General features: G+C 35.5%; 1 long non-coding RNA gene across 1 annotated transcript; it reads left to right on the forward strand.

Annotated features, from left to right (window-relative positions):
- Positions 1–6,828: 6,828 nt before the first annotated feature.
- On the forward strand, positions 6,829–18,259 carry LOC116879470. The gene is made up of 3 exons (XR_004385030.1): positions 6,829–6,847; positions 12,211–12,274; positions 18,243–18,259. It is a non-coding gene; the product is annotated as an uncharacterized LOC116879470 (long non-coding RNA).
- Positions 18,260–26,858: the final 8,599 nt, after the last annotated feature.

Consider the following 26,858-nt stretch of genomic DNA (forward strand, 5'->3'; position numbering starts at 1 on the left):
TCTCACTCTTTGCAAATGATATGACATTTTATGTGGAAAACCCAAAAGACTCCACTCCAAAACTGTTAGAACTTATACAGGAATTCAGTAAAGTGTCAGGATATATAATCAATGCACCAAAACCAGTTGCATTTCTATACACCAACAAGACAGAAGAAAGAGAAATTAAGGAGTCTATCCCATTAACAATTGCATCCAAAATCATAAGCTACCTAGGAATAAATCTAACCAAAGAGGCAAAGAATCTGTACTCAGAAAACTCTAAAGTACTCATGAAAGAAATTGAGGAAGACACAAAGAAATGGAAAAATGTTCCATGCTCATGGATTGAAAGAACAAATATTGTGAAAATGTCCATGCTACCTAAAGCAATCTACACATTTAATGCAATCCCTATCAAAATACCATCAATTTTTTTCTAAGAAATGGAAAAATAATCCTAAAATTTATATGAAACCAGAAAAGACCCCGAATAGCCAGAGGAATGTTGAAAAAGAAAACCAAAGTTGGTGTCAACACAATTCCAGATTTCAAGCTCTAGTACAAAGCTATATTATCAGGAAGGTATGGTACTTGCACAAAAACAGACAAACAGATCAATGGAACAGAATAGAGAGCCCGGAAATGGACCCTCAACTCTATGGTCAATGAATCTTTGACAAGCAGGAAAGAATGTCCAATGGAAACAAGACAGTCTCTTCAACAAATGGTGTTGGGAAAATTGGATAGCCACATGCAGAAGAATGAAACTGGATCATTTCCTTATACCACACACAAAAATAGACTCAAAATGGATGAAAGACCTCAATGTAAGATAAGAATTCATCAAAATCCTTGAGAAGAACACAAGCAGCAATCTCTTTGACCTCTGCCGCAGCAACTTCTTCCTAGGAACATCACCAAAGGCAAGGGAAGCAAGGGCAAAAATGAACTATTGGGACTTCATCAAGATCAAAAGTTTGGCACAGCAAAGGAAACAGTCAACAGAACCAAAAGACAACTGACAGAATGGGAGAAGATATTCACAAACAATGTATCAGCTGAAGGGCTAGTATCTAAAATCTATAAAGAGCTTATCAAACTCAACACCCAAAGAACAAAGAATCCAATCAATAAATGTGCAGAGGACATGAACAGACATTTCTGCAAAGAAGACATCCAGATGGCCAAGAAACATGCTCCACATCACTTGAGAAAATGCTTCACATCACTTGGCATCATGGAAATACAAATCAAAACCACAATGATATACCACCTCACACCAGTCAGATGGCTAAAATTAACAAGTCAGGAAATGACAGATGTTGGAGAGGATGTGGAGAATGGAGAACCCTCCTACACTGTTGGTGGGAATGCAAGCTGGACAGCCACTCTGGAAAACAGCCTTGAGGTTCCTCAAAAACATGAAAATAGAGCTTCCCTACAACCTAGCTATCTCACTACTGGATATTTACCCTAAAGATACAAATGTAGTGATCCAAAGGGGCACATGCACCCAAATGTTTATAGAGGCAATGTCCACAAGAGCCAAACTATGGAAAGAACCCAGATGCCCATGAACAGATGAATGGATTAAGAAGATGTGGTGTATATATACACAATGGAAAATATGCAGCCATCAAAAGAAATGAAATCTTGCCATTTGCAATGATGTGGATGGAACTAGAGGGTATTATGCCAAGCAAAATAAGTCGATCAGAGAAAAGCAATTATCACATGACCTCTCTGATATGAGGAATTTGAGAGGCAGAGTAGGAGGTTTGGGGTATAGGGAAGGAAAAGATGAAACAAGATGGGATCAGGAAGGAGACAAACCATAAGAGACTCTTAATCTCACAAAACAAACTGAGGGTTGCTGAGGGCAGGGGGATATGGAGAGGGTGGTTGGATTATGGACATTGGGGAGGATATGTGATATGGTGAGTGCTATGAAGTGTGCAAGCCTGACGATTCACAGACCTGTATCTCTGGGGCAAGTAATACATTGTATGTTAATAGAAATAATTCACAAAAAATGTAAAAAAATTCCATCTATAAAAACATTTTGTGCTGAATCCCAATAAATAAATAAATCCCAATAAAGTTATATGAAGACTATATATTAACAACCAAAGAATGTCAGACAGTTTCTTTGAGCTAAGGCATCTCATACCCGTATTTTTAAATAAATACAGCATATCCTACTTTGTATCTTTTCCTAAAGGGCCTACTTGAAAATATTTATAAAACTATACCTATAAATAATATCCCTTGTGTTAAAGTATAGTGGGATTTTCCATTTAAACCACTTGGTAATAATGCTTTGAATATTCCCTGGAAATAGATTAGAGTCTCAGAAGTTTGGAATATGAGGGTGGTCAACTCTATGTCTCAGCCTTCCAAGAAATTTTAATGAAGAAGTTCCAAGAAATTTTAATGAAGAAGCTTTTTTTCCTTGACTTTCACCAAAACTTTTGTTGTGATCAGATAGTTAGAAGCAGCAGAGAAAGGGTCAAGCCAGAGACATTGGAATCCTAAGACAGAAATCCCAGAAGAAAACCAAACAACTATGAATTTGTATTCATCCAGTGACAGTGTCTTTAAAAGCAGTCATGAAGGAAGCTAATTAAAAAGAATAATTTACCCATTGAGAAAAAGTACAGAAAGAACATGAGAATGTTATTTTTGAACGAGTGTTAGTGCAATATGAACTGGCAGATGAAAATGTTCTTTAGATATCTGTTGGTGATTGCTCACTGTACCTCATGAGCCACACTTATTTTCACCTCATGTTCCATCTTTATTGAGCACCATGCTGGGAAGAGCCCAAGTTTTAACTGATGATCGTCTAGGATATGAGAAAAGCTATAGCAAAATAGGACTGGATCAAAGTAAAATACATCTACAGCATTCTACACAGACTTTGACCCTGAGTTCCAATTCTAGTTATTTTACTTTACAGGAGATATGTCCTCAAGCAAGTCACCTGAGCTCTCTCTCTCTACTAATCCTCTTATCTATAAAATAAGTGAATTATTTCTATGAAATCTAGAATACTTTCCAGCTTCAATTTAGCACTGAATGGGCCTGGTCCCAGCAGCTCCCCAGCAACCACAGTGACTGATGCAGCTTCTGGAACTCTTTCACTATTTCAGCTTTGGCTCGTTATACCATAATTTCTTAATGCTTGATTCACACTTATGTTCAGTAGGGATCTGTACCTATTCAGACTCACACAACAGGTTGAACAATGTTAGAGAAATAACAAAAATATTCCTCCATACAAATAGAGAAGCAAGAACACAATATATTATTACCAAGTGTTCACTGGCTTACATACATGTAAGGAAACACAGCAGTCATGATGAAGTTCAGACAAAATGTCACACATTTTATACAGCAAAGAAGAAGAAAGAAAAAAGAATTCACTATCTCCTTGAGAGACTAGGGGCTGCATCTCCTGACCATCCCAGACCATCTCCTACGTACCTCATGATGAACTCCTGAGATAGTTCTGGATTACATTTTAACATATCTGGAGGTTCTGGTATAGAACTTTAGAGAGATTTCTACACTGGAAAAACAGGACTGTAAACTTAATACCCGTCAGGATTTATCTCTATTTCAAAGATTATCATGATATCTCAAATATACTGTTTCTAAGGAAACACTAAAAAAGGGGAATGGGAAAATTGAACTATTTTCCCTTTATATTTTAATTACCCTTAAAGTATAAATAACCTCACAACAACAACAACAACAACAACAAAATGGACAACATAGATTTCTGTTCTGAGGCTGGAATTTTAGTGGAATGTATAATTTCAAAGAGTAAAGTACAAAGAGAAAAATAACTCAACCCCAATAGAAACTTCCATGTAGGAATCAGTTGTAGTCATTGTATAACAGTGCCAATGATTACCACTGTCTATATTTCATGCGATTGTTTTTTTTTTTTTTAATTACATTTGCCCAAGATCTTCCAGGTCCTCTCATTATCCACAGCTTGGAAAAGAAGTCTTTCTTTCAGTATTCTAACTCAGTGCTATCCAATTAAAATAAAATGTATGCTTCATGTGGAATTTTGACTTTTCCAGTAGCTACATTTAAAAAGTAAAAAGAAGCATGTAAAATTAATTTAATGTTATTTTTATTTTAAAATTTTTACAGACTTTATTTTATTTGAGAGAGAAAGAGAGAATGCAAGCATGAGTGGGATGAGAAGCAGTGGGAGAAACAGACTCCCCACTGAGCAGGGACCCTGATGTGGGGCTCGATCCCAGGACCACGGGATCAAAACCTGAACTGAAGGCAGGCACTTACCCAACTGAGCAACCCAGGTGTTTCTTTTTTAAATTTTAATATATTTTATTTAATTCAGTATATCTAAATATTACTATGTTAACCTATGATCAATATAAAAATTATTAAAATACTTTATTTTTTAGCCAAGTCTTCATAATCTGGTGTGTATGTTACATTTACAATATTTCTCAATTCAGGCCACTCATATCTCAAATCTCAGTGGCCATATGTGGCTAGTGGCTGCCATAGTAGACAACATAGTTCTACCCAAATTCATAAGGAATGTGCTCTCTGTGATGATGGTACACATAAAATTTTATTCTGACATTTTAAGTTATAGGCAGCAGGATTACTTTTTTCAATTTCTACTGTTGCAGATTGTGGGTAATAATTACAAACATCCCTTTCTAGCCCTCTGAGTTCCAAAATAATTGACAACCAGGCAGATGTTTCCTGCAGCTATGGATCAAAATATCAGCTTCAGTGGAAAAAAAAAAAAAAAAAAAAAAAAAGATGTATTGTGAAACATGGCTTAGATCTGTTCTACACTATACTTCCTGATCCTGTTCTCTAGGTCTAGCTCTGGGCAACCTGCCTATATGGGGTTGTGTAGAATAGACTGAAATCTTACCCATGTGTGCTTCCCTTAGAGAAGCAGCTGAGTGAACAGGATTCTACTATTTTGCAAGAACTCAGGAAGAATTTTTTTTTTTCAACAATCTCATAAACAACTTTTCTCCCCATTTTTTTGGAGGAAAAGAGGGAATTTGGGAAAATTCTTTTCAATACTATTTCACCTTGGGGAATAAAATGGGCAAGGGAATGGTAAGTCTGTACAGCTACTCCTAAATTCCCAAGAAGAATAAGATTTTAATTATACTAAAGAGAGCTATGTAGCAGTATATTAGAAAGAGATAGACTAAAGAGCTTTTAACTAGAATTATGGGTGATTTTACTTGCAAAAGTAAGAAAAACCTACAGATCTATGTTAGGAAGAGATACGCTAGAAAGCTTTTAACTGAAATTATGGGTGAGTTTATTTGAAGATTTATCATACTATGCCAATTAAAAAACAACAAGGACATACAAATAGTCTATCCTTCTTACCCAACTTTCTAGGTCTCTTCTACCCAGAGCCTTTAGGAATTTGTCAGAATTTGATTGATTAGACTCTGAAAACAAATGCCCTGGGCCAGATGTATGTTGTTGGTGTGACTTATCTATTGTTGATTACAGCTCAGTGAAAAATGGCTGACGTTTCATGCCCCAAAGCATGGAGGTGGCCTTATTTAAACTTGCTTATTTACTTATGTATTTATTTGTTTATTTATAATACTGAACAATCATTGACAAATTGGGATGAATTCACAAAAATTGGTTTCTCATATATATATTATATATGTATATTATATATATAATATATATATATGGAAGAGCTTTTTAAATTTAAGTTTGGCTTTGCCTCACATTCCCTCCAAATCATAATAAATAATTTTCAGATACAGTCACCAAAAAAACCTGAAGTGGGAAGAAAACAGATGCATCTGTTTACTCTTTACTATTTTTCTTTGGTTTCTAAGCTTCACTCATTTTTTAAAAAATTTTTCAAAAACAGTATTTTATTTTCAGGATGACATGGGACCTGATATTTAATGAAATCTGAGGCTCTCTGCTTTGAAAGATCATGAGCAATTAGGGTTTGAAAAACAGTAGCTTCCAAGAATCTAGATGATAAATTATTAGGGCTCTGTGTACCTGAAGCACTGAGCTCTGACAGGAGAAGGGGCCTGAAAGGCCATGGAGGGCCACTGGAAATAATCTTTTTGTCTGCACAATTTTTATAGGGAATGATCTTGTCAAGATCACATATTGCTTCTTCCATTACTTTATAACATTATATAACATCCTTCCTTTATGTCTTTCTTCCATCTCTACTAAATACTACACATTTATTCAAAATAATTTGTTATCATTGTCCCTGAAATGCAAATAAAAATGCCAGCTGATATAGAGGACTATCTGATATAAATGGTACTGTTTCCAAAGCTGAGAAAATATAGCAATCTTTAAAGAAAGAGGATGAGGGTACCAAATGCTAAGAGGAGGTCAGTGTTCAATCACCATTTAGTCTCGATTTCGTAAGTAAACACTGCACTGTTTTTTTTTTTCTTTCCTACATATACACCAGAGATGGAGATCAACATGAAACTCGTGAAATATTTAGACATAATTTTTAAGGATACTGAATTATTTTAACAGCCATTTTTGCATTCCTACTGTGTGAGATACACTGTTAGAGGTGCTAGTGATATTAATATAAAATAATCAGTCCTACCTTCAAGGATCTTGAATTGTATCAGGGAGACTATAATATATATGTGGACACAATGTTCTGTCAACACAAATGAGGAAGGAACTCTTCTCACAAAATATATTCAGAAACTTCCTTTGGAAATTTGGAGCAATAAGAAAATTTTACTACTTTCAGTGTGGCACAGAAAGAAGAACTGAAATTAAGTCCAAAGTAAATCTCTGGAAAGAAGAGACCAATAGGCAGTTTCAGGTAATTCCTTATACAACCTGCATAAATATCTGATTAATTTAATGAAAAAAAAAATCTTTCCCTTCTGTTCTTTCCCTGATAGAGACAAAACTTAAATATCTGATAAACTCAGTGTCTACAAATTATCTGATGCTTAACAAATCAATAAAAATATATTCCAATATTTAAATCATGTGTACATGTCTCTGGACAGATTTTTTGAGTGGTCCAGTGGAGAGGTCATTAGGGACAGGAGTGGGGAGTTGAGGAGGGCAGTATGGTAAGAAAGAAAAACATTACAAAATGACATTTGCATTACGCTAGTCCAGAAGAGTGGTTCAGATATTAGTGTTTTAGTGGGGAAGTAGAGAGTATTTTGCTATTTCTATTGTGGTATTGTAATAGAACTCCAGCAAGTCTTAAGGGTTAACTTGCTTTAGGTTAACATACTCTTTGCTTGCTGATCTAAGGCCCTTGATTTGCAACAGAACTAATTTACTTTCTTTGAGATTTGCAGATCACTGACCTTGGGAAATGAAGAACCAGAATTTTCCCAGGCCACGAAGTCCAGGCAGTCTGTTTGAAGATGCCTCAGCTTTCCATTAGGCCAGCAAACTTCTAGAAAAAAAAAAAAATTTTAAGGTCACACAAATGACTTGACTGACCTCTCATTGTGCATCTGTACACCTTGCCCTCCTGCGGAGAAAGAACATAGTACTCTTACACAACCCCAGGGTATCAGACCTTCTTGCAAAAGCACCCCTGTGTACCAAGGAACCGGACCTCCTTGCACAACGCCTTCAGACACCAAAGAACTAGAACTCCCTGTACAACTTCCAGGCCCCAAGATAACTCTGTGGCTGGCATCCTTGAGTCTGCACATAATCAAGAAATGTCACAGATCACTGTACTCTCTTAACTGATTAAACCCCTTTAAGAATATCTGGGCCAGGCAGAAACCTTGGAGTTGGCCTATGGACAAGAATTCACCTTCTCCCCAGGTTGCTGTCCTCCTGAATAAAGCTCATGTTCCTTTCCAATCAAAATTCTTCTGTCGATTATTGACAATTCCAGTGAAGGACAGTCAAACTTGGCTTTTGTTAACAGTATATCTACTAAAGAGTAACTCATACCAGAAACTGGTTTCCAGGAAACTAACATGAAAGATAAGCTAACTATGCTGAGTAATTTTCACACTTTCCCCCGGCTTTATATTTCTTTTCATGGTATCCCTGGCTATATCACATAGGAATGAAACTTTTCAAGCAGAATTTAACGTAAGTATACTGGATTGAACATTCAAAAATTTATTTTTAGGCCAAATTATTTGCAGATACCAGATGTTAGGTCTTCACATTCATTTGGGGACAAATTACTACAAAGGCATTAACTCATTTTTGCAAGGATAACTGTAGTTTAATTTTTCCCAATATATGGCTCCAGAAATAACTAGACTCACAGCATGCTTAATTTTTGTTTGCCTGCTCTTTCTTTACACACAAGTGTACCTACATATGAAATGAGACCCTCATAGAGGCATTAGACAGCTCACATTAAATGGACATATCATCACATAGAAAGGTACTTACTACTTGGCCTGTTACAGGCAACGATATCTTAACTGCTGAATTATGGGTAGTTTTTGAGCATATGCAAATTCTTAAGGCGAGATCTTTTCCATTGCTTCCTTAATCTTTCTCAACCACACATGAGCTAGTTTCTATCCCTCATGGTGTAAGACTATGAACTTTCATCAAACAATATCAGAACTGCCTCTTCAGAAAAATCTAGAGGCTAGGTGGCCTAGATGGGGAGGTTTCAGGGACCTGGAAGAACTATAGGAATCAAGACAAATTACTGGTCATTCTGTTATTAGTTTGATCCCAGAGCTTGGAGTCTTTTATGCTTGGTATGTTTTCTCTCACATCTCATATCCAATCTATGCTGACATTTTCTGGTGTCCTACTATTAATGCATGACTTAATACTGAATCCACCTTAGTCTCTCTTTTTCATAGTATGTATCACCTTCTAACACACTATAAGTAACTTGCTTCTTAATCAAACACTATTTCTGCCTCACTGCTAGAATGCAAGCTTTTTTTTTTTAAGGTTTTATTCATTTATTTAAGAGAGAGAGAGAGAGCACGCACAAGTAGAGGTAGGGGGGAGGGCAGAAGAAGAAGCAGACTCCCCACTGAACAGGGAGCCCAATGAGGGGCTGGATAGATCTTGATCTCAGCCAAAGGCAGATAGATGCTTAACTGACTGAGTCACCCAGGTGCCCCAATAAGCTTTACAGACCAGGAAGATGTGTCTGTTTATTTCCTGATTTATTTGAAATCTGCAGTAGTAGTGCTTAATAAATATTTATTGATTGACTACATGAAGCTGACATCTGAGCAAGGACATAAATGTGGTAAGGGAGTAAATCATGTGGCTATCTGCAGAGACTTTATTCCAGAAGCGGGGAAATGAAAGTGCAAAGAGTCAAGATAGGAGTGGCAGGCACCAAGGACACCAGTGTGGCTAGAAGAATGGGTGATGGGGAAAGTACAGGAAATAAAGGCATATAGCTAGTAAGTGATGGATCCTAAATTTAAACCCAAATACTCTGGCTCAGAATCTGTGCTCTTAACTATTCAACTTAAATTAATATCCAACTCTATCACTTACTAGCTATATGATTTGGAACAAGATTCATGAATACTCTCAATCTTAGTCCCCCAGTGAGTGATACAGGGCTAACTACCTCTTAGAAGTAGTATTAGAATTAGGGGAAATACTGCTTGATAAAATGCCTTACAAATGTATTAGTAAATATTAGACCTTCCTTCATTCCATGTCTATTTCCTGACTCAATGGTTATACTGAATTTGTATGGGTCAAAGAAGAACTCAAAAAAAAAAAAAAAAAAGCCCATCTGTCCCCAAATCTAAACCTGAGAACCATTAGCAAACCTAACCCACCACGCTGATGTCGAATAATACTCTGAAGGATATGAGGCAAGAATAAATTCTTAACGAAATTTAGGTTAAAATGAACTGGCACCTGATCAATTGTCTAATCAGGGAATTACCCAGGGATGGACAATGAATTTTGAGTAATGACTTAGCTTTCTGTCAGCCTCCAGATAGCTGAGTTTCCCATTTAAGAAGAGTCTGTCTTGAGAGATAAGGACCCAAGGCAAAGATAATCCTAATTACAATCCCAGGCAGGGGACCTCTACTTTTATACTGAGGGGTTGACGCCAGTTGTATTCCTGTGCCTCTTTTTAACTCACATGGAAGAAATTAGCGAGCATTTGCTTACTGTACTGGAGATTAACTTTACTACATGGAGTATGAACCCACCAACTTCAAGATTTAAAGGATTACAGGACTTTCCAAGAAATTTTGACTTTCAATAACTCAGTATATTTCTGTAGTATAGTAATAATGCATGCTTGTGGTCAACGTGGTAAGTATTTAAAGTCTTACATTTAGGGTGGAGATCACATTTAAATATTACTGAAAATGTTAGGGGATTCAGAATTATCTTAATTTGGTTTCTTTACCTAAGTCCTGCTCTCCAACTAGAAAGCAAATTCATTAAGTGCAGTCACTTTCCTGGCAAAGCTGCTCCCCTCCCCGCACCAGCACTTAAAACTTTGACATACCAATCATAGTCCAGATAGGTTGAAAAAATGTGCTATTTGATAGATTCTGGAAGGAAAACCTCTACTATTTTAGGTAAAAATTCAGAAGAGGAATTGCAATTGGGTAATAATAATCAGGACTGACATCCATTAGGCAAAGCAAGGTAGGCTATACCAAGAGCCCACAAAGTACTTTCAAGAGCCCACAAAAAATCTTTTAATTTCCCTTAAAATCAGAAAGAACAGTATTTAGGATAAAGGAAATGTTTTTCATATATAGTATTAATATATCCTTTGTACCAATGTGATAATAAAATATAATCTTTATATTGTTTATGGGGAAGGCAAACATGTCTAAGGCCCATGTAAGTCATAATGTGATAATGAACTCAAAATATGTTTGATGTTTGGAATATAAACATAGCCAAGGGTCATCTTTTTTTTTTTTTTTAAGATTTTATTTATTTATTTGTCAGAGAGAGAGGGAGAGTGAGCACAGGCAGACAGAATGGCAGGCAGAGGCAGAGGGAGAAGCAGGCTCCCTGCCAAGCAAGGAGCCCGATGTGGGACTCGATCCCAGGACGCTCGGATCATGACCTGAGCTGAAGGCAGCTGCTTAACCAACTGAGCCACCCAGGGGTCCCAAGGGTCATCTTTTTGAAATGTACTTCTCTATTAAGAAGACATGGCTAAGGATTCAACTTGGAGGCTGATTCATATTGACAAAAAGCCACCAGCATAGGAAACCCACCTGAGGCCTTGACTTCTTAATCCTAGCTTGTTCTGGTCTGAACATCTGGGTCTATCACTTCCCTTCTGTGCCTACACTGGGTTTGTCTAACTCTTCATTCTTCTAAGCTGAGGTGGTTTTATTTGCGTTTTTTGTTTGTTTTTTTGTTGTTATCTTGTTTTGTTTTAACCTCACTTTAGTTTACTGGCTTTGCTTCATTCCAGATTTGTACTTTTAATTCAGAGATGTGGTCTTCAGGCTGGAAAGCAAAACCGTAGTGGTTTTGTAGGAGTGGGTCATGCTTCAATTCTTGAGTGTAAGAGAAAATGTAGTCTCCCCTGAACTGATGTAGCTCTAACAATAAAACAAGCTAATTCTCTGCTATGATATCTAAAATTTAAAAAATTTCTATTCATCCCTCAGAAGGGGAGAGATAAGGATGTGATGTTATTTTTCATTGTTAATGTTTTAATTACTATTATTTCAAAATCCTAGTCCTTGCTCTCAGTGGGCAAGTAAAAAATGACATATAGTATGTGCTTAATGTGTTTTCTTATAATGGACATAAGAAATCAGGCCTGCAAAGCCTAATTCCTAGAGGTGGCCTCTTTTATGTCATTATTTCATTCACTGATGCATTCATTCAATCAATCAATTCAATTGAATTCATTGAATTCAATCATTCAATTCAATTTATTGATGTATTCAGTACAAAAAATATTTAAGATATATTCTATCTAAGTATGGCTCACATTCTATGTTGTATTTATTTTGCACTATTTTGGTTCTATACCTAAAGTACTCATTTCCTTTGGATGACTGATATTTTACATAACTTTAAACATATCTGATATCAAGAAGTTTAGTTTACATTAGTTGGAGGAGAGGGTTTCTCAGACTTCATGGATGTTATAAATAGAATCTACTGATATTAATGTGTTACTCTTTCCCTATTTCTCTGGAATGGTGCTAGAATACCTGTGATACCAGGGAATCAACAATGGGCCTGTGGGTCCAGGCTCGTAAGCGAAGATTCAGAGAAGAAAATTCAAGATACTATAGATAATTCAGAAAAACATAAGGTAAACTTTAGATAAATTGGAGCTTTATTAATCCTTTGAGAATCCATGAATATTTTAAGGCATGCAAGGGAGTGGCAACAGTTAATAAATAACTTACTTATTGCATTTTCCAGAATAAAACATGTTATAAAACCTCCGTGTTGGTCATGGAAGAGGAAGAGCGGGACTGGGAGATTGTGAAGGGCTTTTCAGAACCTCAGTCTGGAGTTAACAAACTATATTCACATTTCACTGGCCAGAACCAGTTACCTGCCCTGTTAGTTTCTGGGGCCAGGGACACCCAGAATAGGGTTGTCAGTTGTAGCACACAAGGACCTCCAGTTGAATTTGAATTTTAGATAAATAACAGTAATTAACTTATACTAAAAATTGTCCTCATTTATCTGAAATTCAAATTCACCTGAGCATCCTGTATGTTATCTGGTAAGCCTCTCACTAAGTAAAGGGACACTGGTGGACATTTGCTTTTGTCTGGAGTAACGTATTCCTTCCCTCGGGGAATTCTGTGGGCACCCTTCAAAGCACACTATGTTAGTCCTGTCTTGGGTGATTGAAGAAAGCTATTTAGTATTTTTATTCCTCAACTTCTACTCTTCTTTTCTAATAATAGAGTTTTTGTTTTTTTGTAAAAACATGGTTTATAAACCAGCATTAGAGCTACCTATATGGTAGTAGAGTAAATTTAGCTCGCTAAAGTATGTCCTGAGGTGTCTGCAGATAGTACCTATTGACTTTTGTTGAAGGGCAAAGTTTGACTCACAGAAATAGCACAACTTGCCCCTAAGGCTATATTCCATGAAGAGAGCAAAGTTTAGAATGGATGAACAGCTTTAAAGTTACACTGGAACAGAATCAATAGTCCAGGGAATCAAACTTTTAGAAACTAGCTTTAAAAGTTGGTCTGAGGAGATATGCATGAATGTGAATTTCAAGAGAAATAATTTATGCAGAGGAAGAAATGTCTGGGGGGAAAGAGGTGAAAGGACAGGTCATGTATTCGGGAAAGTGAATACCAAAACTATTTCTGCGGTTTGGGGAAAGATTAATTCCTAAAATCCAATAGTTGGGTGAGAGACAAAATGAACAAAATGAATAAGATGAATGGAACAAAGGACCAGGTGTACAACATTAATTGAGATAGTGTGTATACAACCTGCTTAGACCAGTTCCTGATTTATAAAGGCTTAGTAATTATTAGCCATTATTATTCACTTTCATAGTTCTCTAGATAAATTTTTTCTACAATTAAACCTTTATTAAATTCAGGAGTACTTAAAATTTATAAAGTCTTAAAATTTTCTGTTACCAGGTGGTAGTTGTGACTTAGGGGTGTAACAACCCTTCTTTGACAACTTTGGTAAGATAAAAAATATGACATTATTAAATGGAAAAGTGCTAGATTACCTGCAAGAAATATGATTGTGTTGAGGGAATTGTAACTAACTAATTAACTAACTAACTAAATAAATACCCACATGTTAATCCAAGCAATGTTCACACAAATATTCAATTTCAGTCTCTCTCTCAAAGTTTCCAGGCCTTTGGGGAAAGTGCACAGGACCAGTAAAGTGGATAGGAGACAGATAATCAAAGTCTGAGAGGTCAAGAATTCCAAGAACCTGGAAAATGACATCTTGTATAACTGAGAGTTGACTGTTCTTCCTTGTCACTACCACGCACTTCAATTAAACCAAAATGCATAGTTTACTAACCATAGTAACAGTATTTTTAGTAGTCAACATAGTTTGAGGGGATTATTAGGGTCATTGTGAGATATAATTGAGGTAATACCTATAAAGTACCAAGAATATGGTCTGCCACAAATGAGTAGCTGCTTTTATTATATTCATTTATTATATCACTATCATTTTAATATAATGGCTCCCCTAATCTAGTATCACAGAATCAATACAAATTCTTGCTTTTTCTCCATCCCATACCATCTACACAAACCTCTCTAGGCAAACTTCTTGTCATTATCACCCAATGATTCCATTTGCATTGTTACCTCTTTTTCCTGTAACTGGGCCCATGTCTATTCTTTTCACCTAACTAGGTTTTATTTACACTCTTGAGTGGAATTTAAATTTCACAATTTCTGAACACTACCCTAAGAGTCCCAAAGAGATCTCTGTCTTCCCAATCTCATTTGACACCATATTGTCTAGAAAGGTTTAAATTTTAACTCCATGTACTACTAACTATAAGAAGTATATTTTCCTCATCTATAAAATGGGGATAATAATTACATCTATCTTAAGAAGTTGTAAAGATTAAATTATAATATAAATATGCTTGATGCATAAAGCTACTTATTAAATGTTAATTCCCATCACAACTCTAGGCACCAGATGTTGTTAACTCTGCAAATGTATGTACATTGTACCTAACTGTATTTTCAGTTCCTTTAAAAACACCCAACATATTCTTTTTATGTATGTACCCATTTTGGTTCCCAGTACCATGCTTTTTGGGTTCCCAGTACCAGCTTTTCATTTAACATGTTAAGCCAGTATTTGTAAGACCTGTTGATCTGAAGATTTTAAAAGCATTGAGTGGCCATGGGTCTTTGTGGTGATGGAATTTTTCTGTATCTTGCCTGTATGGATATCAATATCCTGGTTATGATACCGTACTACAATTTTGTAAAATAATACCATTGTGGGAAACTTGTAAAAGATAGGCAGGATCTCTTAGATTATTATTTTAAAACTCCATTTAAATCTATAATTATTTCCAAATAAAAATAATTATTTTAAAATAAAAAATTAATAAAATATATAATAAATTTAAAAATATGTTGCAAGTTGACTACATTTGTTTGTTGTTTCTTTTCTTTGGCTGTGGCAACAACCTGTTTTTGTGTTACATAAATTAAGGGGCTGCATATAAAATTATTTTAAATAGAATGCACTAAAAAGAATGAAGTAAAAATTGTATATTTTAAGTACTGACCCATGTAAGTACATTTGCCTTTTTTTGTAAACCATTAAAACCATTTAAGGCATTTAAGATTGTTGGGTGCTTGGGAGTTGTATATATTCAGGGGCTCCAAATTAGTTTGTAGACTTTAATTTTCACTTTCTTTGCCAATGTAATGCCTTATTTGCCATTGCTGTCTCCTCTCTTTGAGAGTCATTTCACCTTCCCAAACTTTTTACCTCTTTGTACACAACCCGTCTGTGATCTCTCAGGCCAACTGCAGTGGAAGAGAGTCATCCTGAGCCCACTGTGGACTCAGCCACCTTCCTCTGCCCTTGAGCACCTGGGTCTTTTGGAAATGACTTTATTTGTCTTTCCTTTCTTTCTTTCTTCTTCTTTTTTTTTTTTTTTCCCTGAATAAAATACAAAGTTTTGTATTGTGTTGAAGATCTGAACAAAAGAAGCCAAAGTGACTAGGAAACCATTTTACCAGGCTCTCAACTGTCATTTCAGACAGCCAGTTTGGAGGGGCCTAATTGAAGCTCAAACATGAGAGAAGTCCCTCTCGGGCTGCTGTGTCCCTGAGATGGGGTCAGGTTTCATAATCCCGACTCAAATCCTATGGCATTTCTAGTATTCTCTGGTATTATTATCTAAAGTGAGTGCACCCACAATACCCAGGAATTCAATCACTAGGTAATGTTCTATGTGTTTAGATATATACGCAGGGACTGGTGGTTTTATAATGTAACTTCATGTCTAAGGATTTTATTAAAAGGTGTTCTTCAAACAGTGAATTTGGAATTGTAACAGGATTATGAGCTGTCTTCCTTGGAGACCAGTACTCCTGTAATCATCATCATCATCATCATTATCATCATCCTAAATATTGAGAGACAGTAAACACTGCATTATACAATCTATTTGGGAAGCTTTTTACTTCTCAGGATGTTCCAAATTGAGGTAGTAGCCTGACTTCCTGAAGCCTACCATACCAGAATTTTGTAAAAATAGAAATACATGAAAAGGAAAAGGAAGAAAGAATTATGTATGTCAACCTCCCTCCTTTCTACCTCAACCACTCTTACCATTGGGAAAAGAAAGCACTCCATATTCTCACACTGCAAACCATACAGCATCCTTCTGTGGCTTATTTTCTTCTTCACTGAACTGTGTGTTATGTTTCACTTAAATAAACTTGGATAAAATAAGAAATGTGGTTGGGTGCACAATTTGAATTGCCCCAGGCTGATCTTTCTTTAGGTGACCTCGATAACAGAAAGAATATTAGAGTGGATATATATGTGTGTGTGTGTTTAGGGCACAGAAGAATATCTGGAAGGATACATCCAATTTGATAACCTTATAGAGTAGAAGTAGGAGAACCAACGGGCCCCTGGGTGGCTCAGTGGGTTAAAGCCTCTGCCTTCAGCTCAGGTCATGGTCCCAGGGTCCTGGGATCTGCTCCGCAGGGAGCCTGCTTCCTCCTCTCTCTCTGACTGCCTCTCTGCCTACTTGAGATCTCTCTCTCTGTCGAACAAATAAATAATAAAAAAAAATCTTAAAAAAAAAAAAAAAGAAGTAGGAGAACCAAAACTGGGGCAAGGGAATTAAAGGGTTTTAAGTTTAGGGGTGCCTGGGTGGTGCAGTGTGTTAAAGCCTCTGTCTTTGGCTAAGGTCATGATCCCAGGGTGCTGGGATCGAGCCCCGCATCAGCTCTCTGCTCAGTGGGAGCCTGTTTCCCCCCACTCTCTCTCTGCCTACTTGTGATCTCTGTCAAATAAATAAACAAAATCTTTAAAAAAAAAAAAATAAAGGGTTTTAAGTTTGAAAGATATTTCCAAGGCAGTCTTTCTCTGATTATCATGCTTGTACCCATACTGGGGGCAGATAATCCCAAAATGCACTTCTGCAGAGTTGTCCACATGGGAAATACTAATGATGTGGTTAAGAGATCATCTTCATCATTTTTTTTCCCCCAGATCTGAGGTCTCAGCAATGACTCATGCCTGCTTGCAGATATTTAGACAAATGTGTTGATAAAGGCAATTGATTATGGCCATTTAATTCTCTGTTGATTATCTTTAAGGGTTTTTGTGATGGCCTCTTCCCCTCTCTTTGGTTAATCCTATTGTTCCCAAACTGAATAGGCTGCCTCTATAAATATAACTTACTATGTCTGTGATAGTCAAGACTTCTAATAAAATGACTACAACATTGTCAAAAGGCAGGAACAACTGTGGTTTTTATTAAGCAAGTTATTACCTGCAGAGGTGTTCTTTTAACTGCCTCTAAAACCTTTTGTGAAGCAAAATAACATGGAGTGATTAAAAGGAGAGAAAGAGAGTAGAAATTTGGGATTTAACCTCATCAGTTTAGCTCTTTAAAATGGGACAAATTTTAAATTAAAATATGGAAAGTAAGAACATATCAAAAATTTTTCAGAATTTTCTATTTGTATTTTCTTACATTTCCTAAATGCTTTGATCCTTTTTTGCCTGTGATGCAAGACCGTCTAAAATATTCTGATTAAATTATTAACTTACCTAATAAACTTAAAAATTACCTTGATCTTTCACCTATTTTTGACACTTATTTAGGTAGAGCCATGATACAGAGAATGGAGGCATGTTGGAAGAAAATATTATGCTTCTTTTTAATTGCTTATTATTGTTATTGCTTTCTGAAATACTTGAATGATCCACAGCAAAAGATATATTGGCACGGAAGAGAGTAGAACATGAGCCAGTTCAACTTCTCATTTCCCTTCCACAGTATTGATCTCAAGAGTAATACCTAACAAGCCACCTACATACTGGTATCTATCTCAATATTTATGCACCTCCTGAGGAACTCAATCTGTAAAATACCCTAAGCAATGTCAAAAGACACCAATCTGGAAGATAATATTTATAACACTTATCACAGAAAAAAGACTAATATGTAAAAGAGATCTTTTTAAATGTTGGGGATGGGGTGCTTGGGTGGCTCAGTCGATTAAGTGTAAGACTCTTTTTTAAAAATATTTTATTTACTTATTTGACAGAAAGAGAGAGTGAGCAAGTACAAGCAGGGGAAGTGGCAGAGAGAAACGGAGAAGCAGGCTCCCTGATGAGTAGGGAGTCCGACGGAGGACCCTGAGCTGAAGGCAGATGTTTAATTGACTGAGCCACCCAGGTGCCCCTCTAAGCTATAATACTGACACAAATTAAAAAGTTTGATGACATATTACATTGGTGAGGTGTGGGAAAATAGTCAGATTCATATATTGGTGGGAATGCAAATCGGCGCAACCACTATGGAAAGGAATTTTGCAGTAGCTAATTAAATCTACATGTGTGTTTACTTTTTGATCCAGCAATTCTATTTCCAGGAATTTACCATGAAGATACAACTCTAACAATATAAAAAATATAGAAAGGATTTTTTTCCTATCATTGTCATTGCAAAATATTGTAGATAACCTACAACAAACTATATCATAGTTCAATGCATTCATAAGAAAAAATGGGGAAGATCTCAATGAAGTAATATGGAATGATTTCTTGTATATATTAAGTATAAAAAGCAAGGTACAAAAGAGCATATAAAGTATGCTACTTTTTGTGTGGGAAAGGAAAGGAATAAAAAAATATGTACATATTTGGTCATATGTGTAAAAGGAACCAAAAGAAGCATGAAGCAGATATTTATGAAATTGGTTAACTACAGGGGTGAGTAGGAATGCAGTTTAAGGATTCCAGCAGTGGGGTGGGGCAGGGGGTTACATTTGTTTCAATAAAATTTTTCACATATGTTTAGAAACCACTCACTGATGTTTTACATATTCAACAATAAACTTAACAACAACAACAAAAAGGAACAAAATAGAACCCAAACAGAAATAAATCAATTTAATTCTATTTCCAATGAATATACAACCGCACTAAGGGAAAGCCAGAATTAACTCTACTAACTTGAACACAGTTTTGATGATTGTTGGGGAAATACAATTGAAAACAAAATTTTCTAACCCCTCAAGCCCTCCGTGAAGGTAGTGGGAGAAAAAGAACAGTTTTATTACTGAATAACCATTAAATCAGAATGTGATATGCAACACAGGCAATTCCCTAAGACATTGCAAAGACAAAGAAATTTTACATTTTTAAATTACCAGGAAGACACAACCCATTCCATACATGCTTTCCAGATAAACAATAACTAGTTCTTACTAATCCCCACCCAGCACATTTTATCACGTACAGTCCATCCTACATTTACTTGGTAATTGGGATAACCTTCAGTGTTAGTTAACTGGCCTTGTACAAAAGAAGAATAAACTTCTCATATCTTAATGAAAGCAGGTAATTTGCAAGTTAGAGCCAAGTGCCAACTGAAGTTAGGATCCTACACTTCTGTAGAAATAGGGGGATAGGAGCCTTATTTCTATTGTTATTTGTTTATAGTCCCATTTCCTTGAGAAAAATGTTCTTAGATTATGAAACTAGCAAGAACATTTTTTAAAAAAGGATTTAAATACACTTAGAACTAATTCACAAAGAAAACATTCTAAGAAAGGGGGAGAAGGGGACGTGCCAGTCCTTATTTTTATCAGGATGAATTAAGCCTTTTATTTTAAATATTTGTCTTTACACTATACAGTATCAGTATAAAGACCAAAAAAAAAAAAAAAAACTGTAAACAAATACTGAGCTGTGGTTAGTAGGTTTGTTTTCCACAGTAGTATGAAATAGCAATTCTGAAACTATTTTCTGTGTTTTCTATTGCTGGGAGAACAAATACATATACGAAGGATAATAGGTACCAAGTTCCTCACTATTTGGGAAGGAAATTACAAATATGAGAAGGCAAAAAGCTAAAATGCACCCTATGGTGCTGGACTGGAATTGGTGGTATCTGTATCAACTCGTGGATATAAAGGTAGATAGAGAGGAAGAAATCTGTCTTCACACACATACATCTTCCTAGCTCTACCATTGAGAGGGTCTGGATGAAATAATGTTCTAGTAATAATGACCTGTAGCCTTGATCTTAGCTATAAAATATAATTTTGCCTTAAAAGTAGTCTGATCTCCTTGGAAAAATTGCTGATTAAAGAGATGAAATGGAAATGTACAGGATAAGGCAGAAACATCTTTTTGATTCAGGAAGAAAGGGAATGCTCAAAGACTGTGAGAACAAGCAGCCAGCTTGGAAATATTCAAACTGGATAAATTTTAAATAACATGAGAATCAAAATTAATACAGAGTATAATGGATTATAACTCATGGAATAAATAATAATCAATGGGTCCATATTGATAGAAATATAAATGAAAGATTAGATAAATACACAGAGAATAGAAATCTCTTCAGGAAAGGTAGAAAGTATGACTGAGTTAAGAAAATCATAATTGGCAATTATCAGAATAATTCTTTATCCCAGCAAGAATAATCAATGGATGCTAACTGAAACTAATAGGGGAAAGTTTGTGAGGAACAGGAGAGTTCTCAAAATATTTTCTCACAAGTCTTTTATTAAATCCAAGAGAAAAATCAGTACTGTAAAGTAGAAAAACCTGGCAGACACCAGCTTACCCTAGTGATCAAAACTAACATAATCAATAATGTGCGATGATACACTAAGAAGGGGATAGCATCAATTCTGCAGTATTCCTGGCAAAAATGTATAATAATCTAATCATAGGAAATTTCAGAACCTAAACTGAATGATGTTCTACAAAATAACTCATCTTTAGTCTTCAAAATGTCCGTGTCTATAAACAAAACATAAAAAACAAACAAACAAACAAATAAAGAAGAGCTAACGTATAGTGCTAGATTAATGGAGGCCATAGAAGTTCTTAGACTGGGGATGGGGGTTGTGTGAGGAGTGAACTAAAATAAAAACTACAAGGATATTACTGGGACAAGAGATACAATTTGAACATTGAGTATGGATTCGGTAATAGAATTGTATAAATGGTAAACCACTTGATTTTAAGTGTAGTTTGGTTCTGTAAGAGAATATTCAGTTTCTTAGGAAATACACATTATAGCTTTTGGGGGCAATGCATCACAACGTATGCAAAGTATTCTCAAAAGGCTTAGGAAATATTTATGTAAATGTCACATAAGTATTTTCTAAACTATTATTACATAAATGTTATATATAACTAATAATTATATATAAAAATAAACAATATATTATATATAATTATTTTCTAAAACCATATATATTCACACAGGCAAAGACAGAAAGAGAAAGAATCATAAGGCCAACAGGGCAAAATACACACAACTGGTGAATCTGTATAAAGTGTATATGGCAGTCCTTGGTACTGTTCTTGTCAAATAACTATAAACTTGAAATTACATTAAATGAAAAGTTATAGAAATTGTATTTTCATAAATAGAATATGATTAATATTCCTAGGCCTGTGTTTTCTAGCAAATATGTGTGTGTGTATTACACACACACACATTTCTAGCATGTGTGTGTGACACACACACACACACACACACATACACACATTTAGCAACAAAATGAGGTGATACCGTGGCAGTTGTCTACGCCAGAGACGCATGAAGAATAATAAATATAATGGGCAATCACTGAATACTTACCACAGAGTAGTCATAATTCTGTCTTTATTTGCATTATGTAATTCTCACAACAATCTTTTGATACAGGTAGTATCTTCATTCTACAGAAGAGGTTTAAAAGAAGTTAAGTAATTTTCTATGGGTCACTGCACCAGATTGACAGAAAGAAGATTTGAATTCTAAGGCTTAGTGCATAATTATAATGCTTCCTCTTTTACTTCTTTTTAGAATTGATTTATTTTTCTCACTAGGGTAGAATATATTTTTTTGAACACAACAAAAATAATTTATAGATCAAACAGATAAAGGGGTGTGTTTAGGTGAGATATATTTTTTAGTAGTTTATCTTGGAATTCCGGTGAGCAAATTTGGAAAGGCAAAGGTTCTAGAAATATTTACATGGTAGCAGACTAATGGTTATGTTCTGAATGCTTACTTTTTATTTTCTGTCAGAGAAGAAAGGCAGATTATTTATATCTGAGGTATCCAAATAGCAAAGTTTCAAGGAGGTATCTATGCAAATTTACCCACCAATATCTCAAGATACATAGAAAACTACCCTTAAAGGCTACAATTTAGATGTATTAGAATTTGTTTCTTCCCTCTTTCCTGCTACATCTCCTATTATCTACACAGTGCTAGAGGATAAGTGATCCCATACCTGGACACGGGGTCATTATTTCAATCTAGAGAGGTATTCTAACAACTGGAAACATAACTACAATATGAAAACAAAGTCATATATATTAGTGGAAAGAGCCACTTAATCAAGGATGAGAGGTTAGAGGGGAAGATAAATGTCACATATGTTAGTAACAATTACATGTGCTTCATACTGTATTTTAGACTTTTTGAATTACATTTGAAGGGATTATCTTGTAGTGACATTAAGAGTCCCCTCATTTATTTATTATTACCCCATTCACTCACTGTGTCTGGGGTGCTTACCATAACTTCTTTATCCTTTGAGTTTCACTTTATTCAGTTCTATCAAACACAGGAAAAGCAAACTTTCAGAATTGTCCTATCTGGTTCTTTGTATTTTTCTAAGCTTCACAAATGCTTTTGCCTCGTGTTTTTTTCCTCTATGTGCAATTCAAATTCATTTGACATTGCCTGACAGGGTTTCATGATCAAAGGCAATGAACAAATCCTGAAGACCTCCCAATCTAGTTGTGATATTCCTACCTAAATATATATTATGTCATTGTATTAAATGGGCTTGCTTTAATTTAGAAGTGTAGTGATAAGTAGAGTAGCAGAGAAGAGGGAATAAACTTGCCATGGTTATCATGTTTGAATCTGGGATTAATGTTGAGTAGACATTCAAGAGACGGATGGAGAAAGAGAATGCCAGGAGAAGGGACTCCTAATCTAAGGGATGCAGTTAATCTTTAAGATTCCAAGTCAAAGATATAAGAAAAGATGTAAGGGAGTCTGGGTCTCAACAACAGTCACATCTGGATACAAATCAGACAGTTAACGAGGGCAGCAAGCTGGATACTATTGAGGAAGACAAAAGAGAATATTCACCCCAGATGACAGAGATGTCCAAGTGGAAGCATCTAGATGCAAGAGACCAAGGAGGACAGAGAACCCCTTATATGAAATATGCCACCCAGATCCCTGTAGTCTTCGACTGATGGGGGCTTTGCCACCTCGCAGAGATTGCAGCCTGGAGTTTAAAGCTGCACCATTGTATTTCCAAATCTCACCTATTTAATAATTGAGACAGTCAGTTAAATGACCAATATTTTTTTTAGACATACAATGTGCCCAATATGGTAGTGCTATGTTAGAAAGGATTAAAAAGAAAGAGCAAAGATTTATGTTAAATTCTGAGTTCAACCCAGCAATTGCACTGCTGGGTATTTACCCTAAAGATACAAACGTAGTGATCCGAAGGGGCACGTGCACCCGAATGTTTATAGCAGCAATGTCTACAATAGCCAAACTATGGAAAGAACCTAGATGTCCATCAACAGACGAATGGATAAAGAAGATGAGGTATATATATATACAATGGAATACTATGCAGCCATCAAAAGAAATGAAATCTTGCCATTTGCGACAACGTGGATGGAACTAGAGGGTATCATGCTTAGCGAAATAAGTCAATCAGAGAAAGACAACTATCATATGATCTCCCTGATATGAGGGAGAGGAGATGCAACATGGGGGGGTTAATGTGGTAGGAGAAGAGTAAATGAAACAAGTTGGGATTGGGAGGGAGACAAACCATAAGTGACTCTTAATCTCACAAAACAAACTGAGGGTTGCTGGGCAGAGGGGGGTTGGGAGAAGGGGGCGGTTATGGACATTGGGTAGGGTATGTGCTATGGTGAGTGCTGTGAAGTTTGTAAACGTGGAGATTCACAGACCTGTACCCCTGGGGGAAAAAAAATATATATATATGTTTATAAAAAATAAAATTATAAAAAAAAAATTCTGAGTTCAAATAAACGAAATAGCTGCAAATCTTGGTCAGCTTAGCAAAATGCTTCTCAAAATACTAATGAAGGAAAATTATCATAGAAAATGTAAGTCTTGGAAATCAGTAGTGTGTTTGCCAGATTACAGTAAGTTTGCTGCAAAATATACCATATTTTGAAAAAAAATCAAAATGGGACACATCAATTTGCAATCACTCTCTTATTAATGTATTTCTCATAAACTTAGTATGTGAAGAAATAAATTTCTTATAAATGGAATATTTTTATAGGGGAAAAAATAAATTGAAACTTGCTTCAGCCTTGTATGACATGTTTTGATTTTCATTATGATAATGAATATTTTAATCCAAGGACTTTAATTCCTTATGCTTCATTTTCATCTGTAACTCTTGAAACCCGGGGCCAATTCAGTTAGGGGCCAGTAGAATTCAGTACAAAATGGCTCAAATGACAAATGGCCTAAAGAGAAATACTTTACTGACCTGAGAAACCACATAAGACAGCAAAATTAACTTTTTAAATATGTCCCCTTTTTTGAGCCTACAAATTCTAAAATGCTTCTGCATATCATATTGAAATAATGACATAATTATAACTCTTCTAGTACTTACAGTGACAAATTTATTCCTAGTTAATTCATTTGTTTTTATGTAGAGACTTCCATTGGATCGTGCTTTAATTCAGTATTAACCATGCTATTATTTCAAAGTGTTTCTAACTCGGCAATAAATGTTGGTGATTTAGTTATAATTAAATAGAGATGAGTATATGAAAGCCTAATGAAGTTCAGAGAAATATTCATTATGTTTCAATACATTTATATTATCTACTCGCCCAATAAATTGTCATACCTCTATTGTAATTAACTAGGAATTAGTTCATTTAATTTTTTAAAAAACAATTTCTGGTCTCAGAATTTTTACTTTGTTATACATCCATTGAAAACCTAATTGAGAGTGCAAGAAACATATCTTCTAATGAGTCAAAACAAAAAAAAAAAGTAGTTTAGCACTGCAAGTGAATTGTAATTGACTGCAGCTGTTTATGGCATCATGATAGATTTGTAGCATTCAACATTTTTCTGCATTGACTGTCTCTGATACTAAATGTCTCTACATATTTTAGAGTTCAGTGCTTGATCAAATACTGTAATTCTATTTCTTTCCTGTCTTTTGTTACCTGATATGAAGGCATTATCACATTTGCTCTTGTCAGTGAGTCATTTTCTGTTTCTAAAGGATGAGATCTTTTCCTTATTTCATGTTGCTGTGTTTTCATGCATTTGCCTGGCTGGGCAGGGCATGTCTTTCTTTCCCTCAACCCCACAATATCAGAACCAAAGTGTGGATACTGCTAAGAATTAACTGAGTGGCTACAGATTTTTCTTTTGTCATCCTCATCTTCTCCAACAGCGCCTTCCTCCTTCTTCTTCTGCTCCTTTGGCAGGTTTATTGAAGTATAATTCACATGCCCTATAATTCCCTAAACCATTTAAGGTATACAATTCAATATTTTCTAGTATACTCACAGATATGTGCAACCATCATCACAGTCAGCTTTAGTTCATATTAAGCACCTCAAAAAAAAAAAAAAACCCAAAACCCATACTTTTATCACTTTTCCTGTCTCCCCTTCCCCCAGCCCTATAACCACTAATCTACTTTCTGTCTCTATGGATTTCTCTATTCTGGACCTTTTATATGAATGGAATATCATGTCATATGTGGTATTTTATGAGTGGCTTCTTTAACTTAACCTAATGTTTTCAAAATTCATCCATATTGTAACATATATTACTATGTTATAACTTTCTATGACCAAATATTATACCATTACTATTACATGGATATACCATATTTTCTTTAACCATTTATAGCTGATGGACATTTGGTTTGTTTCTGTCTTTTGACTATTATGAATAATGTTGTTTATATACATTTATATGCAAGCTTCTGTGTTTCATTTCTCCTGGAGATATAAATAGGAGTATAATTGCTGGATCATATGGAAAGTGTATTTTTAACATTTTGAGGAAAAGCCATCATTTTACAGCCAAAGTGATCGCATCATTTGACATCCCCATCAGCATGGTATAAGGGTTCTAATTTTTCCACATATTCAACATTTGTTATTAAATACCTTGTTGGGGCACCTGGGTGGCTCAGTGGGTTAAAGCCTCTGCCTTTGGCTCAGGTCATGATCCCAGGGTCCTGGGATCAAGCCCCGCATCGGGCTCTCTGTTCCGCAGGGAGACTGCTTCCCTTCCTCTCTGCCTGCCTCTCTGCCTACTTGTGATCTCTGTCAAATAAATAAATAAAATCTTTAAAAATAAATAAATACATACCTTGTTGATTAGAATTATCTTAATGGGTATGAAATGGCAAAATGGCATTTCATTGTGTTTCTCATTTGCACTGCCTTGATGACTACTGGTGTTGATTATTTTTTATGGGCTTACTGGCCACTTGTATACCTTCCTCATAAAAATGTCTATTCAGATCCTTTGCCCATTTTTAAATTGGGTTATTTATCTTTTATTAACTTAATTGTAGGATTTTATATATTTTAAATATAAGTCCCTTATCAGATATATGATTTCCAAATAACTGAAAGACTGTAGATTC

The sequence above is a fragment of the Lontra canadensis genome, unplaced genomic scaffold (genome assembly GCF_010015895.1).
Source record: "Lontra canadensis isolate GAN:19392208 unplaced genomic scaffold, GSC_riverotter_1.0 scaffold61, whole genome shotgun sequence".
Lineage (NCBI taxonomy): Eukaryota > Metazoa > Chordata > Mammalia > Carnivora > Mustelidae > Lontra > Lontra canadensis.